Raw genomic sequence first — 14,659 nt, forward strand, 5'->3', positions numbered from 1 at the left:
GAGTCTCCCCTTGTACAGAATCTCCCCTTGTACACAATCTCCCCATGTACAGAATCTCCCCATGTAAATACACTGAATCTCCCCTTGTGCAGAATCTCCCCTTGTACCCAATCACCCCATGTACAGAATCTCCCCATGTAAATACACAGAGTCTCCCCTTGTACAGAGTCTCCCCTTCTACAGACTCTCCCCTTGTACAGAATCTCCCCTTGTACAGAATCTCCCCATGTAAATACACAGAATCTCCCCTTGTACAGAATCTCCCCTTGTACAGAATTTCCCCATGTACAGAATCTCCCCATGTACAAAATCTCCCCATGTAAATACACTGAATCTCCCCTTGAACAGTATCTCCCCTTGTACAGAATCTCCCATTGCACACAATCTCCCCATGTACAGAATCTCCCCATGTAAATACACAGAGTCTCCTCTTGTACAGAGTCTCCCCTTGTACAGAATCTCCCCTTGTACAGAATTTCCCCATGTACAGAATCTCCCCATGTACACAATCTCCCCATGTAAATACACTGAATCTCCCCTTGTCCAGTATCTCCCCTTGTACAGAATTTCCCCTTGTACACAATCTACCCATGTACAGAATCTCCCCATGTAAATACACAGAGTCTCCCCTTGTACAGAGTCTCCCCTTGTACAGAGTCTCCCCTTGTACAGAATCTCCCCTTGTACACAATCTCCCCATGTACAGAATCTCCCCATGTAAATACACAGAATGTCCCCTTGTAGAGAGTCTCCCCTTGTACAGAATCTCCCCATGTAAGTACACAGAGTCTCCCCTTGTACAGAGTCTCCCTTTGTACAGAATCTCCCCTTGTACAGAATTTCCCCATGTACAGAATCTCCACATGTACAGAATCTCCCCATGTAAATACACTGAATCTCCCCTTGTACAGAATCTTCCCTTGTACAAAGTCTCCTCTTGTACACAATCTCCCCATGAACAGAATCTCCCCATGTAAATACACAGAGTCTCCCCTTGTACAGAGTCTCCCCTTGTACAGAGTCTCCCCTTGTACAGAATCTCCCCTTGTACAGAATCTCCCCATGTAAATACACAGAGTCTCCCCTTGTACAGAGTCTCCCCTTGTACAGAATCTCCCTTTGTACAGAATTTCCCCATGTACAGAATCTCCCCATGTAAATACACAGAGTCTCCCCTTGTAGAGAGTCTCCCTTTGTACAGAATCTCCCCTTGTACAGAATTTCCCCATGTACAGAATCTCCCCATGTACAGAATCTCCCCATGTAAATACACAGAGTCTCCCCTTGTACAGAGTCTCCCCTTGTACAGAGTCTCCCCTTGTACAGAATCTCCCCTTGTACAGAATCTCCCCTTGTAAATACACAGAGTCTCCCCTTGTACAGAGTCTCCCCTTGTACAGAATCTCCCCTTGGACAGAATTTCCCCATGTACAGAATCTCCCCATGTACAGAATCTCCCCATGTAAATACACTGAATCTCCCCTTGTACAGTATCTCCCCTTGTACAGAATCTCCCCTTGTACACAATCTACCCATGTACAGAATCTCCCCATGTAAATACACAGAGTCTCCCCTTGGACAGAGTCTCCCCTTGTACAGAGTCTCCCCTTGTACAGAATCCTCCCTTGTACACAATCTCCCCATGTACAGAATCTCCCCATGTAAATAGACAGAATCTCCCCTTGTGCAGAATCTCCCCTTGTACCCAATCACCCCATGTACAGAATCTCCCCATGTAAATACACAGAGTCTCCCCTTGTAGAGAGTCTCCCCTTGTACAGAATCTCCCCTTGTCCAGAATCTCCCCATGTAAATACACAGAGTCTCCCCTTGTACAGAGTCTCCCTTTGTACAGAATCTCCCCTTGTACAGAATTTCCCCATGTACAGAATCTCCCCATGTACAGAATCTCCCCATGTAAATACACAGAGTCTCCCCTTGTACAGAGTCTCCCCTTGCACAGAATCTCCCCTTGTACAGAATCGACCCATGTACAGAAAGTCCCTTTGTACACAATTTCCCCATGTACAGAATCTCCCCATGTCAATACACAGAGTCTCCCCTTGTACAGAGTCTCCCCTTGTACAGAATCACCCCTTGTACAGAATCTCCCATTGTATACAATCTCCCCATGTACAGAATCTCCCCATGTAAATATACAGAATCGCCTTTTGTAAATACACAAATCTCCCCTTGCACACAGGGAGAGCCTCCCCTTGTACAGAGTCTCCCCTTGTACAGAATCTCCCGTGTACAGAATCTCCCCATGTACAGAATCTCCCCATGTAAATGCACAGAATCCCCCTTGTACAGAATCTTCCCTTGTACAAAGTCTCCCCTTGTACACAATCTCTCCATGTACAGAATCTCCCCATGTAAATACACAGAGTCTCCCCTTGTCCAGAGTCTCCCCTTGTGCAGAATCTCCCGTGTACAGAATCTCCCCATGTACAGAATCTCCCCATGTAAATACACAGAGTCTCCCCTTGTAGAGAGTCTCCCTTTGTACAGAATCTCCCCTTGTACAGAATTTCCCCATGTACAGAATCTCCCCATGTACAGAATCTCCCCATGTAAATACACAGAGTCTCCCCTTGTCCAGAGTCTCCCCTTGTCCAGAGTCTCCCCTTGTACAGAATCTCCCCTTGTACAGAATCTCCCCTTGTAAATACACAGAGTCTCCCCTTGTACAGAGTCTCCCCTTGCACAGAATCTCCCCTTGTACAGAATCGACCCATGTACAGAAAGTCCCTTTGGACACAATTTCCCCATGTACAGAATCTCCCCATGTAAATACACAGAGTCTCCCCTTGTACAGAGTCTCCCCTTGTACAGAATCACCCCTTGTACAGAATCTCCCATTGTATACAATCTCCCCATGTACAGAATCTCCCCATGTAAATATACAGAATCGCCTTTTGTAAATACACAAATCTCCCCTTGCACACAGGGAGAGCCTCCCCTTGTACAGAGTCTCCCCTTGTACAGAATCTCCCGTGGACAGAATCTCCCCATGTACAGAATCTCCCCATGTAAATGCACAGAATCCCCCTTGTACAGAATCTTCCCTTGTACAAAGTCTCCCCTTGTACACAATCTCTCCATGTACAGAATCTCCCCATGTAAATACACAGAGTCTCCCCTTGTGCAGAGTCTCCCCTTGTGCAGAATCTCCCGTGTACAGAATCTCCCCATGTACAGAATCTCCCCATGTAAATGCACAGAATCTCCCCTTGTACAGAATCTTCCCTTGTACAAAGTCTCCCCTTGTACACAATCTCCCCATGTACAGAATCTCTCCATGTAAATACACAGAGTCTCCCCTTGTACAGAGTCTCCCCTTCTACAGACTCTCCCCTTGTACAGAATCTCCCCTTGTACAGAATCTCCCCATGTAAATACACAGAGTCTCCCCTTGTACAGAATCTCCCCTTGTACAGAATTTCCCCATGTACAGAATCTCCCCATGTACAAAATCTCCCCATGTAAATACACTGAATCTCCCCTTGAACAGTATCTCCCCTTGGACAGAATCTCCCATTGCACACAATCTCCCCATGTACAGAATCTCCCCATGTAAATACACAGAGTCTCCCCCTGTACAGAGTCTCCCCTTGTACAGAATCTCCCCTTGTACAGAATTTCCCCATGTACAGAATCTCCCCATGTACACAATCTCCCCATGTAATTACACTGAATCTCCCCTTGTACAGTATCTCCCCTTGTACAGAATTTCCCCTTGTACACAATCTACCCATGTACAGAATCTCCCCATGTAAATACACAGAGTCTCCCCTTGTACAGAGTCTCCCCTTGTACAGAGTCTCCCCTTGTACAGAATCTCCCCTTGTACACAATCTCCCCATGTACAGAATCTCCCCATGTAAATACACAGAATGTCCCCTTGTAGAGTCTCCCCTTGTACAGAATCTCCCCATGTAAATACACAGAGTCTCCCCTTGTACAGAGTCTCCCTTTGTACAGAATCTCCCCTTGTACAGAATTTCCCCATGTACAGAATCTCCACATGTACAGAATCTCCCCATGTAAATACACTGAATCTCCCCTTGTACAGAATCTCCCCTTGTACAGAATCTCCCCTTGTACAGAATCTCCCCATTTACAGAAACTCCCATGTAAATACACAGAGACTCCCCTTGTACAGAGTCTCCCCTTGTACAGAGTCTCCCCTTGTACAGAATCTCCCCTTGTACAGAATTTCCCCATGTACAGAATCTCCCCATGTACAAAATCTCCCCATGTAAATACACTGAATCTCCCCTTGCACAGTATCTCCCCTTGTACAGAATCTCCCATTGTACACAATCTCCCCGTGTACAGAATCTCCCCATGTAAATACACAGAGTCTCCCCTTGTAGAGAGTCTCCCCTTGTACAGAATCTCCCCTTGTACAGAATATCCCCATGTAAATACACAGAATCTCCCCTTGTACAGAGTCTCCCTTTGTACAGAATCTCCCTTTGTACAGAATTTCCCCATGTACAGAATCTCCCCACGTACAGAATCTCCCCATGTAAATACACTGAATCTCCCCTTGTACAGAATCGCCCCTTGTACAGAATCTCCCCTTGTACAGAATCTCCCCTTGTAAATACACAGAGTCTCCCCTTGTACAGAGTCTCCCCTTGTACAGAATCTCCCCTTGGACAGAATTTCCCCATGTACAGAATCTCCCCATGTACAGAATCTCCCCATGTAAATACACTGAATCTCCCCTTGTACAGTATCTCCCCTTGTACAGAATCTCCCCTTGTACACAATCTACCCATGTACAGAATCTCCCCATGTAAATACACAGAGTCTCCCCTTGTACAGAGTCTCCCCTTGTGCAGAGTCTCCCCTTGTACAGAATCTCCCCTTGTACACAATCTCCCCATGTACAGAATCTCCCCATGTAAATACACTGAATCTCCCCTTGTGCAGAATCTCCCCTTGTACCCAATCACCCCATGTACAGAATCTCCCCATGTAAATACACAGAGTCTCCCCTTGTACAGAGTCTCCCCTTCTACAGACTCTCCCCTTGTACAGAATCTCCCCTTGTACAGAATCTCCCCATGTAAATACACAGAATCTCCCCTTGTACAGAATCTCCCCTTGTACAGAATTTCCCCATGTACAGAATCTCCCCATGTACAAAATCTCCCCATGTAAATACACTGAATCTCCCCTTGAACAGTATCTCCCCTTGTACAGAATCTCCCATTGCACACAATCTCCCCATGTACAGAATCTCCCCATGTAAATACACAGAGTCTCCTCTTGTACAGAGTCTCCCCTTGTACAGAATCTCCCCTTGTACAGAATTTCCCCATGTACAGAATCTCCCCATGTACACAATCTCCCCATGTAAATACACTGAATCTCCCCTTGTCCAGTATCTCCCCTTGTACAGAATTTCCCCTTGTACACAATCTACCCATGTACAGAATCTCCCCATGTAAATACACAGAGTCTCCCCTTGTACAGAGTCTCCCCTTGTACAGAGTCTCCCCTTGTACAGAATCTCCCCTTGTACACAATCTCCCCATGTACAGAATCTCCCCATGTAAATACACAGAATGTCCCCTTGTAGAGAGTCTCCCCTTGTACAGAATCTCCCCATGTAAATACACAGAGTCTCCCCTTGTACAGAGTCTCCCTTTGTACAGAATCTCCCCTTGTACAGAATTTCCCCATGTACAGAATCTCCACATGTACAGAATCTCCCCATGTAAATACACTGAATCTCCCCTTGTACAGAATCTTCCCTTGTACAAAGTCTCCTCTTGTACACAATCTCCCCATGAACAGAATCTCCCCATGTAAATACACAGAGTCTCCCCTTGTACAGAGTCTCCCCTTGTACAGAGTCTCCCCTTGTACAGAATCTCCCCTTGTACAGAATCTCCCCATGTAAATACACAGAGTCTCCCCTTGTAGAGAGTCTCCCTTTGTACAGAATCTCCCCTTGTACAGAATTTCCCCATGTACAGAATCTCCCCATGTACAGAATCTCCCCATGTAAAAACACAGAGTCTCCCCTTGTACAGAGTCTCCCCTTGTACAGAGTCTCCCCTTGTACAGAATCTCCCCTTGTACAGAATCTCCCCTTGTAAATACACAGAGTCTCCCCTTGTACAGAGTCTCCCCTTGTACAGAATCTCCCCTTGGACAGAATTTCCCCATGTACAGAATCTCCCCATGTACAGAATCTCCCCATGTAAATACACTGAATCTCCCCTTGTACAGTATCTCCCCTTGTACAGAATCTCCCCTTGTACACAATCTACCCATGTACAGAATCTCCCCATGTAAATACACAGAGTCTCCCCTTGGACAGAGTCTCCCCTTGTACAGAGTCTCCCCTTGTACAGAATCTCCCCTTGTACACAATCTCCCCATGTACAGAATCTCCCCATGTAAATAGACAGAATCTCCCCTTGTGCAGAATCTCCCCTTGTACCCAATCACCCCATGTACAGAATCTCCCCATGTAAATACACAGAGTCTCCCCTTGTAGAGAGTCTCCCCTTGTACAGAATCTCCCCTTGTCCAGAATCTCCCCATGTAAATACACAGAGTCTCCCCTTGTACAGAGTCTCCCTTTGTACAGAATCTCCCCTTGTACAGAATTTCCCCATGTACAGAATCTCCCCATGTACAGAATCTCCCCATGTAAATACACAGAGTCTCCCCTTGTACAGAGTCTCCCCTTGCACAGAATCTCCCCTTGTACAGAATCGACCCATGTACAGAAAGTCCCTTTGTACACAATTTCCCCATGTACAGAATCTCCCCATGTAAATACACAGAGTCTCCCCTTGTACAGAGTCTCCCCTTGTACAGAATCACCCCTTGTACAGAATCTCCCATTGTATACAATCTCCCCATGTACAGAATCTCCCCATGTAAATATACAGAATCGCCTTTTGTAAATACACAAATCTCCCCTTGCACACAGGGAGAGCCTCCCCTTGTACAGAGTCTCCCCTTGTACAGAATCTCCCGTGTACAGAATCTCCCCATGTACAGAATCTCGCCATGTAAATGCACAGAATCCCCCTTGTACAGAATCTTCCCTTGTACAAAGTCTCCCCTTGTACACAATCTCTCCATGTACAGAATCTCCCCATGTAAATACACAGAGTCTCCCCTTGTCCAGAGTCTCCCCTTGTGCAGAATCTCCCGTGTACAGAATCTCCCCATGTACAGAATCTCCCCATGTAAATGCACAGAATCTCCCCTTGTACAGAATCTTCCCTTGTACAAAGTCTCCCCTTGTACACAATCTCCCCATGTACAGAATCTCTCCATGTAAATACACAGAGTCTCCCCTTGTACAGAGTCTCCCCTTCTACAGACTCTCCCCTTGTACAGAATCTCCCCTTGTACAGAATCTCCCCATGTAAATACACAGAGTCTCCCCTTGTACAGAATCTCCCCTTGTACAGAATTTCCCCATGTACAGAATCTCCCCATGTACAAAATCTCCCCATGTAAATACACTGAATCTCCCCTTGAACAGTATCTCCCCTTGGACAGAATCTCCCATTGCACACAATCTCCCCATGTACAGAATCTCCCCATGTAAATACACAGAGTCTCCCCTTGTACAGAGTCTCCCCTTGTACAGAATCTCCCCATGTACACAATCTCCCCATGTAAATACACTGAATCTCCCCTTGTACAGTATCTCCCCTTGTACAGAATTTCCCCTTGTACACAATCTACCCATGTACAGAATCTCCCCATGTCAATACACAGAGTCTCCCCTTGTACAGAGTCTCCCCTTGTACAGAGTCTCCCCTTGTACAGAATCTCCCCTTGTACACAATCTCCCCATGTACAGAATCTCCCCATGTAAATACACAGAATGTCCCCTTGTAGAGAGTCTCCCCTTGTACAGAATCTCCCCATGTAAATACACAGAGTCTCCCCTTGTACAGAGTCTCCCTTTGTACAGAATCTCCCCTTGTACAGAATTTCCCCATGTACAGAATCTCCACATGTACAGAATCTCCCCATGTAAATACACTGAATCTCCCCTTGTACAGAATCTCCCCTTGTACAGAATCTCCCCTTGTACAGAATCTCCCCATTTACAGGAACTCCCATGTAAATACACAGAGACTCCCCTTGTACAGAGTCTCCCCTTGTACAGAGTCTCCCCTTGTTCAGAATCTCCCCTTGTACAGAATTTCCCCATGTACAGAATCTCCCCATGTACAAAATCTCCCCATGTAAATACACTGAATCTCCCCTTGCACAGTATCTCCCCTTGTACAGAATCTCCCATTGTACACAATCTCCCCGTGTACAGAATCTCCCCATGTAAATACACAGAGTCTCCCCTTGTAGAGAGTCTCCCCTTGTACAGAATCTCCCCTTGTAAATACACAGAATCTCCCCTTGTACAGAGTCTCCCTTTGTACAGAATCTCCCTTTGTACAGAATTTCCCCATGTACAGAATCTCCCCACGTACAGAATCTCCCCATGTAAATACACTGAATCTCCCCTTGTACAGTATCTCCCCTTGTACAGAATCTCCCCTTGTACACAATCTACCCATGTACAGAATCTCCCCATGTAAATACACAGAGTCTCCCCTTGTACAGAGTCTCCCCTTGTACAGAGTCTCCCCTTGTACAGTATCTCCCCTTGTACAGAATTTCCCCATGTCCAGAATCTCCCCATGTACACAATCTCCCCATGTAAATACACAGAGTCTCCCCTTGTACAGAGTCTCCCCTTGTACAGAGTCTCCCCTTGTACAGAATCTCCCCTTGTACACAATCTCCCCATGGACAGAATCTCCCCATGTAAATAGACAGAATCTCCCCTTGTGCAGAATCTCCGCTTGTACCCAATCACCCCATGTACGGAATCTCCCCATGTAAATACACAGAGTCTCCCCTTGTACAGAGTCTCCCTTTGTACAGAATCTCCCCTTGTACAGAATTTCCCCATGTACAGAATCTCCACATGTACAGAATCTCCCCATGTAAATACACTGAATCTCCCCTTGTACAGAATCTCCCCTTGTACAGAATCTCCCCATTTACAGAAACTCCCATGTAAATACACAGAGACTCCCCTTGCACAGAGTCTCCCCTTGTACAGAGTCTCCCCTCGTACAGAATCTCCCCTTGTACAGAATTTCGCCATGTACAGAATCACCCCATGTACAAAATCTCCCCATGTAAATACACTGAATCTCCCCTTGCACAGTATCTCCCCTTGTACAGAATCTCCCTTTGTACAGAATCTCCCCTTGTGCACAATCTCCCGATGTCCAGAATCTCCCCATGTAAATACACAGAGTCTCCCCTTGTACAGAATCTCGCCTTGTACACAATCTCCCCTTGTTCACAATCTCCCCATGTACAGAATCTCCCCATGTAAATACACAGAGTCTCCCCTTGTACAGAGTCTCCCCTTGTACAGAATCTCCCCTTGTACAGAATCTCCCCATGTAAATACACAGAGTCTCCCCTTGTACAGAGTCTCCCCCTGTACAGAATCTCCCCTTGTCCAGAATTTCCCCTTGTACAGAATCTCCCCATGTAAATACACTGAATCTCCCCTTGTACAGTATCTCCCCTTGTACAGAATCTCCCCTTGTACACAATCTACCCATGTACAGAATCTCCCCATGTAAATACACAGAGTCTCCCCTTGTACAGAGTCTCCCCTTGTACAGATTCTCCCCTTGTACACAATCTCCCCATGTACAGAATCTCCCCATGTAAATACACAGAATCTCCCCTTGTGCAGAATCTCCCCTTGTACACAATGACCCCATGTACAGAATCTCCCCCTGTAAATACACAGAGTCTCCTCTTGTAGAGAGTCTCCCCTTGTACAGAATCTCCCCTTGTACAGAATCTCCCCATGTAAAAACACAGAGTCTCCCCTTGTACAGAGTCTCCCTTTGTACAGAATCTCCCCTTGTACAGAATTTCCCCATGTACAGAATCTCCCCATGTACAGAATCTCCCCATGTAAATACACAGAGTCTCCCCTTGTACAGAGTCTCCCCTTGTACAGAATCTCCCCTTGTACAGAATCTCCCCTTGTACAGAATCTCCCATTGTACACAATCTCCCCATGTACAGAATCTCCCCATGTAAATATACAGAATCGCCTTTTGTAAATACATACATCTCCCCTTGCACACAGGGAGAGCCTCCCCTTGTACAGAGTTTCCCCTTGTACAGAATCTCCCGTGTACAGAATCTCCCCATGAACAGAATCTCCCCATGTAAATGCACAGAATCTCCCCTTGTACAGAATCTTCCCTTGTACAAAGTCTCCTCTTGTACACAATCTCCCCATGAACAGAATCTCCCCATGTAAATACACAGAGTCTCCCCTTGTACAGAGTCTCCCCTTGTACAGAGTCTCCCCTTGTACAGAATCTCCCCTTGTACAGAATCTCCCCATGTAAATACACAGAGTCTCCCCTTGTACAGAGTCTCCCCTTGTACAGAATCTCCCTTTGTACAGAATTTCCCCATGTACAGAATCTCCCCATGTAAATACACAGAGTCTCCCCTTGTAGAGAGTCTCCCTTTGTACAGAATCTCCCCTTGTACAGAATTTCCCCATGTACAGAATCTCCCCATGTACAGAATCTCCCCATGTAAATACACAGAGTCTCCCCTTGTACAGAGTCTCCCCTTGTACAGAGTCTCCCCTTGTACAGAATCTCCCCTTGTACAGAATCTCCCCTTGTAAATACACAGAGTCTCCCCTTGTACAGAGTCTCCCCTTGTACAGAATCTCCCCTTGGACAGAATTTCCCCATGTACAGAATCTCCCCATGTACAGAATCTCCCCATGTAAATACACTGAATCTCCCCTTGTACAGTATCTCCCCTTGTACAGAATCTCCCCTTGTACACAATCTACCCATGCACAGAATCTCCCCATGTAAATACACAGAGTCTCCCCTTGGACAGAGTCTCCCCTTGTACAGAGTCTCCCCTTGTACAGAATCTCCCCTTGTACACAATCTCCCCATGTACAGAATCTCCCCATGGAAATAGACAGAATCTCCCCTTGTGCAGAATCTCCCCTTGGACCCAATCACCCCATGTACAGAATCTCCCCAAGTAAATACACAGAGTCTCCCCTTGTAGAGAGTCTGCCCTTGTACAGAATCTCCCCTTGTCCAGAATCTCCCCATGTAAATACACAGAGTCTCCCCTTGTACAGAGTCTCCCTTTGTACAGAATCTCCCTTTGTACAGAATTTCCCCATGTACAGAATCTCCCCATGTACAGAATCTCCCCATGTAAATACACAGAGTCTCCCCTTGTACAGAGTCTCCCCTTGCACAGAATCTCCCCTTGTACAGAATCGACCCATGTACAGAAAGTCCCTTTGTACACAATTTCCCCATGTACAGAATCTCCCCATGTCAATACACAGAGTCTCCCCTTGTGCAGAGTCTCCCCTTGTACAGAATCACCCCTTGTACAGAATCTCCCATTGTATACAATCTCCCCATGTACCAAATCTCCCCATGTAAATATACAGAATCGCCTTTTGTAAATACACAAATCTCCCCTTGCACACAGGGAGAGCCTCCCCTTGTACAGAGTCTCCCCTTGTACAGAATCTCCCGTGTACAGAATCTCCCCATGTACAGAATCTCCCCATGTAAATGCACAGAATCCCCCTTGTACAGAATCTTCCCTTGTACAAAGTCTCCCCTTGTACACAATCTCTCCATGTACAGAATCTCCCCATGTAAATACACAGAGTCTCCCCTTGTCCAGAGTCTCCCCTTGTGCAGAATCTCCCGTGTACAGAATCTCCCCATGGACAGAATCTCCCCATGTAAATGCACAGAATCTCCCCTTGTACAGAATCTTCCCTTGTACAAAGTCTCCCCTTGTACACAATCTCCCCATGTACAGAATCTCTCCATGTAAATACACAGAGTCTCCCCTTGTACAGAGTCTCCCCTTCTACAGACTCTCCCCTTGTACAGAATCTCCCCTTGTACAGAATCTCCCCATGTAAATACACAGAGTCTCCCCTTGTACAGAATCTCCCCTTGTACAGAATTTCCCCATGTACAGAATCTCCCCATGTACAAAATCTCCCCATGTAAATACACTGAATCTCCCCTTGAACAGTATCTCCCCTTGGACAGAATCTCCCATTGCACACAATCTCCCCATGTACAGAATCTCCCCATGTAAATACACAGAGTCTCCCCTTGTACAGAGTCTCCCCTTGTACAGAATCTCCCCTTGTACAGAATTTCCCCATGTACAGAATCTCCCCATGTACAGAATCTCCCCATGTAAATACACTGAATCTCCCCTTGTACAGTATCTCCCCTTGTACAGAATTTCCCCTTGTACACAATCTACCCATGTACAGAATCTCCCCATGTAAATACACAGAGTCTCCCCTTGTACAGAGTCTCCCCTTGTACAGAGTCTCCCCTTGTACAGAATCTCCCCTTGTACACAATCTCCCCATGTACAGAATCTCCCCATGTAAATACACAGAATGTCCCCTTGTAGAGAGTCTCCCCTTGTACAGTATCTTCCCTTGTACAGAATTTCCCCATGTACAGAATCTCCCCATGTACACAATCTCCCCATGTAAATACACTGAATCTCCCCTTGTACAGAGTCTCCCCTTGTACAGTATCTTCCCTTGTACAGAATTTCCCCATGTACAGAATCTCCCCATGTACACAATCTCCCCATGTAAATACACTGAATCTCCCCTTGTACAGAGTCTCCCCTTGTACAGAATCTCCCCTTGTACAGAATTTCCCCATGTACAGAATCTCCCCATGTACACAATCTCCCCATGTAAATACACTGAATCTCCCCTTGTACAGTATCTCCCCTTGTACAGAATTTCCCCTTGTACACAATCTACCCATGTACAGAAACTCCCCATGTAAATACACAGAGTCTCCCCTTGTACAGAGTCTCCCCTTGTACAGAGTCTCCCCTTGTACAGAATCTCCCCTTGTACACAATCTCCCCATGTACAGAATCTCCCCATGTAAATACACAGAATGTCCCCTTGTAGAGAGTCTCCCCTTGTACAGAATCTCCCCATGTAAATACACAGAGACTCCCCTTGTACAGAGTCTCCCTTTGTACAGAATCTCCCCTTGTACAGAATTTCCCCATGTACAGAATCTCCACATGTACAGAATCTCCCCATGTAAATACACTGAATCCCCCCTTGTACAGAATCTCCCCTTGTACAGAATCTCCCCTTGTACAGAATCTCCCCATTTACAGAAACTCCCATGTAAATACACAGAGACTCCCCTTGTACAGAGTCTCCCCTTGTACAGAGTCTCCCCTTGTACAGAATCTCCCCTTGTACAGAATCTCCCCATGTAAATACACTGAATCTCCCCTTGTACAGAATCGCCCCTTGTACAGAATCTCCCCTTGTACAGAATCTCCCCTTGTAAATACACAGAGTCTCCCCTTGTACAGAGTCTCCCCTTGTACAGAATCTCCCCTTGGACAGAATTTCCCCATGTCCAGAATCTCCACATGTACAGAATCTCCCCATGTAAATACACTGAATCTCCCCTTGTACAGAATCTCCCCTTGTACAGAATCTCCCCTTGTACAGAATCTCCCCATTAACAGGAACTCCCATGTAAATACACAGAGACTCCCCTTGTACAGAGTCTCCCCTTGCACAGAGTCTCCCCTTGTACAGAATCTCCCCTTGTACAGAATTTCCCCATGTACAGAATCTCCCCATGTACAAAATCTCCCCATGTAAATACACTGAATCTCCCCTTGCACAGTATCTCCCCTTGTACAGAATCTCCCATTGTACACAATCTCCCCGTGTACAGAATCTCCCCATGTAAATACACAGAGTCTCCCCTTGTAGAGAGTCTCCCCTTGTACAGAATCTCCCCTTGTACAGAATATCCCCATGTAAATACACAGAATCTCCCCTTGTACAGAGTCTCCCTTTGTACAGAATCTCCCTTTGTACAGAATTTCCCCATGTACAGAATCTCCCCACGTACAGAATCTCCCCATGTAAATACACTGAATCTCCCCTTGTACAGAATCGCCCCTTGTACAGAATCTCCCCTTGTACAGAATCTCCCCTTGTAAATACACAGAGTCTCCCCTTGTACAGAGTCTCCCCTTGTACAGAATCTCCCCTTGGACAGAATTTCCCCATGTACAGAATCTCCCCATGTACAGAATCTCCCCATGTAAATACACTGAATCTCCCCTTGTACAGTATCTCCCCTTGTACAGAATCTCCCCTTGTACACAATCTACCCATGTACAGAATCTCCCCATGTAAATACACAGAGTCTCCCCTTGTACAGAGTCTCCCCTTGTACAGAGTCTCCCCTTGTACAGAATCTCCCCTTGTACACAATCTCCCCATGTACAGAATCTCCCCATGTAAATACACTGAATCTCCCCTTGTGCAGAATCTCCCCTTGTACCCAATCACCCCATGTACAGAATCTCCCCATGTAAATACACAGAGTCTCCCCTTGTACAGAGTCTCCCCTTCTACAGACTCTCCCCTTGTACAGAATCTCCCCTTGTATAGAATCTCCCCATGTAAATACACAGAGTCTCCACTTGTACAGAATCTCCCCTTGTACAGAATTTCCCC

This window comes from Mustelus asterias, chromosome 21, assembly GCF_964213995.1.
Source record: "Mustelus asterias chromosome 21, sMusAst1.hap1.1, whole genome shotgun sequence".
NCBI classification, from domain to species: Eukaryota; Metazoa; Chordata; class Chondrichthyes; order Carcharhiniformes; family Triakidae; genus Mustelus; species Mustelus asterias.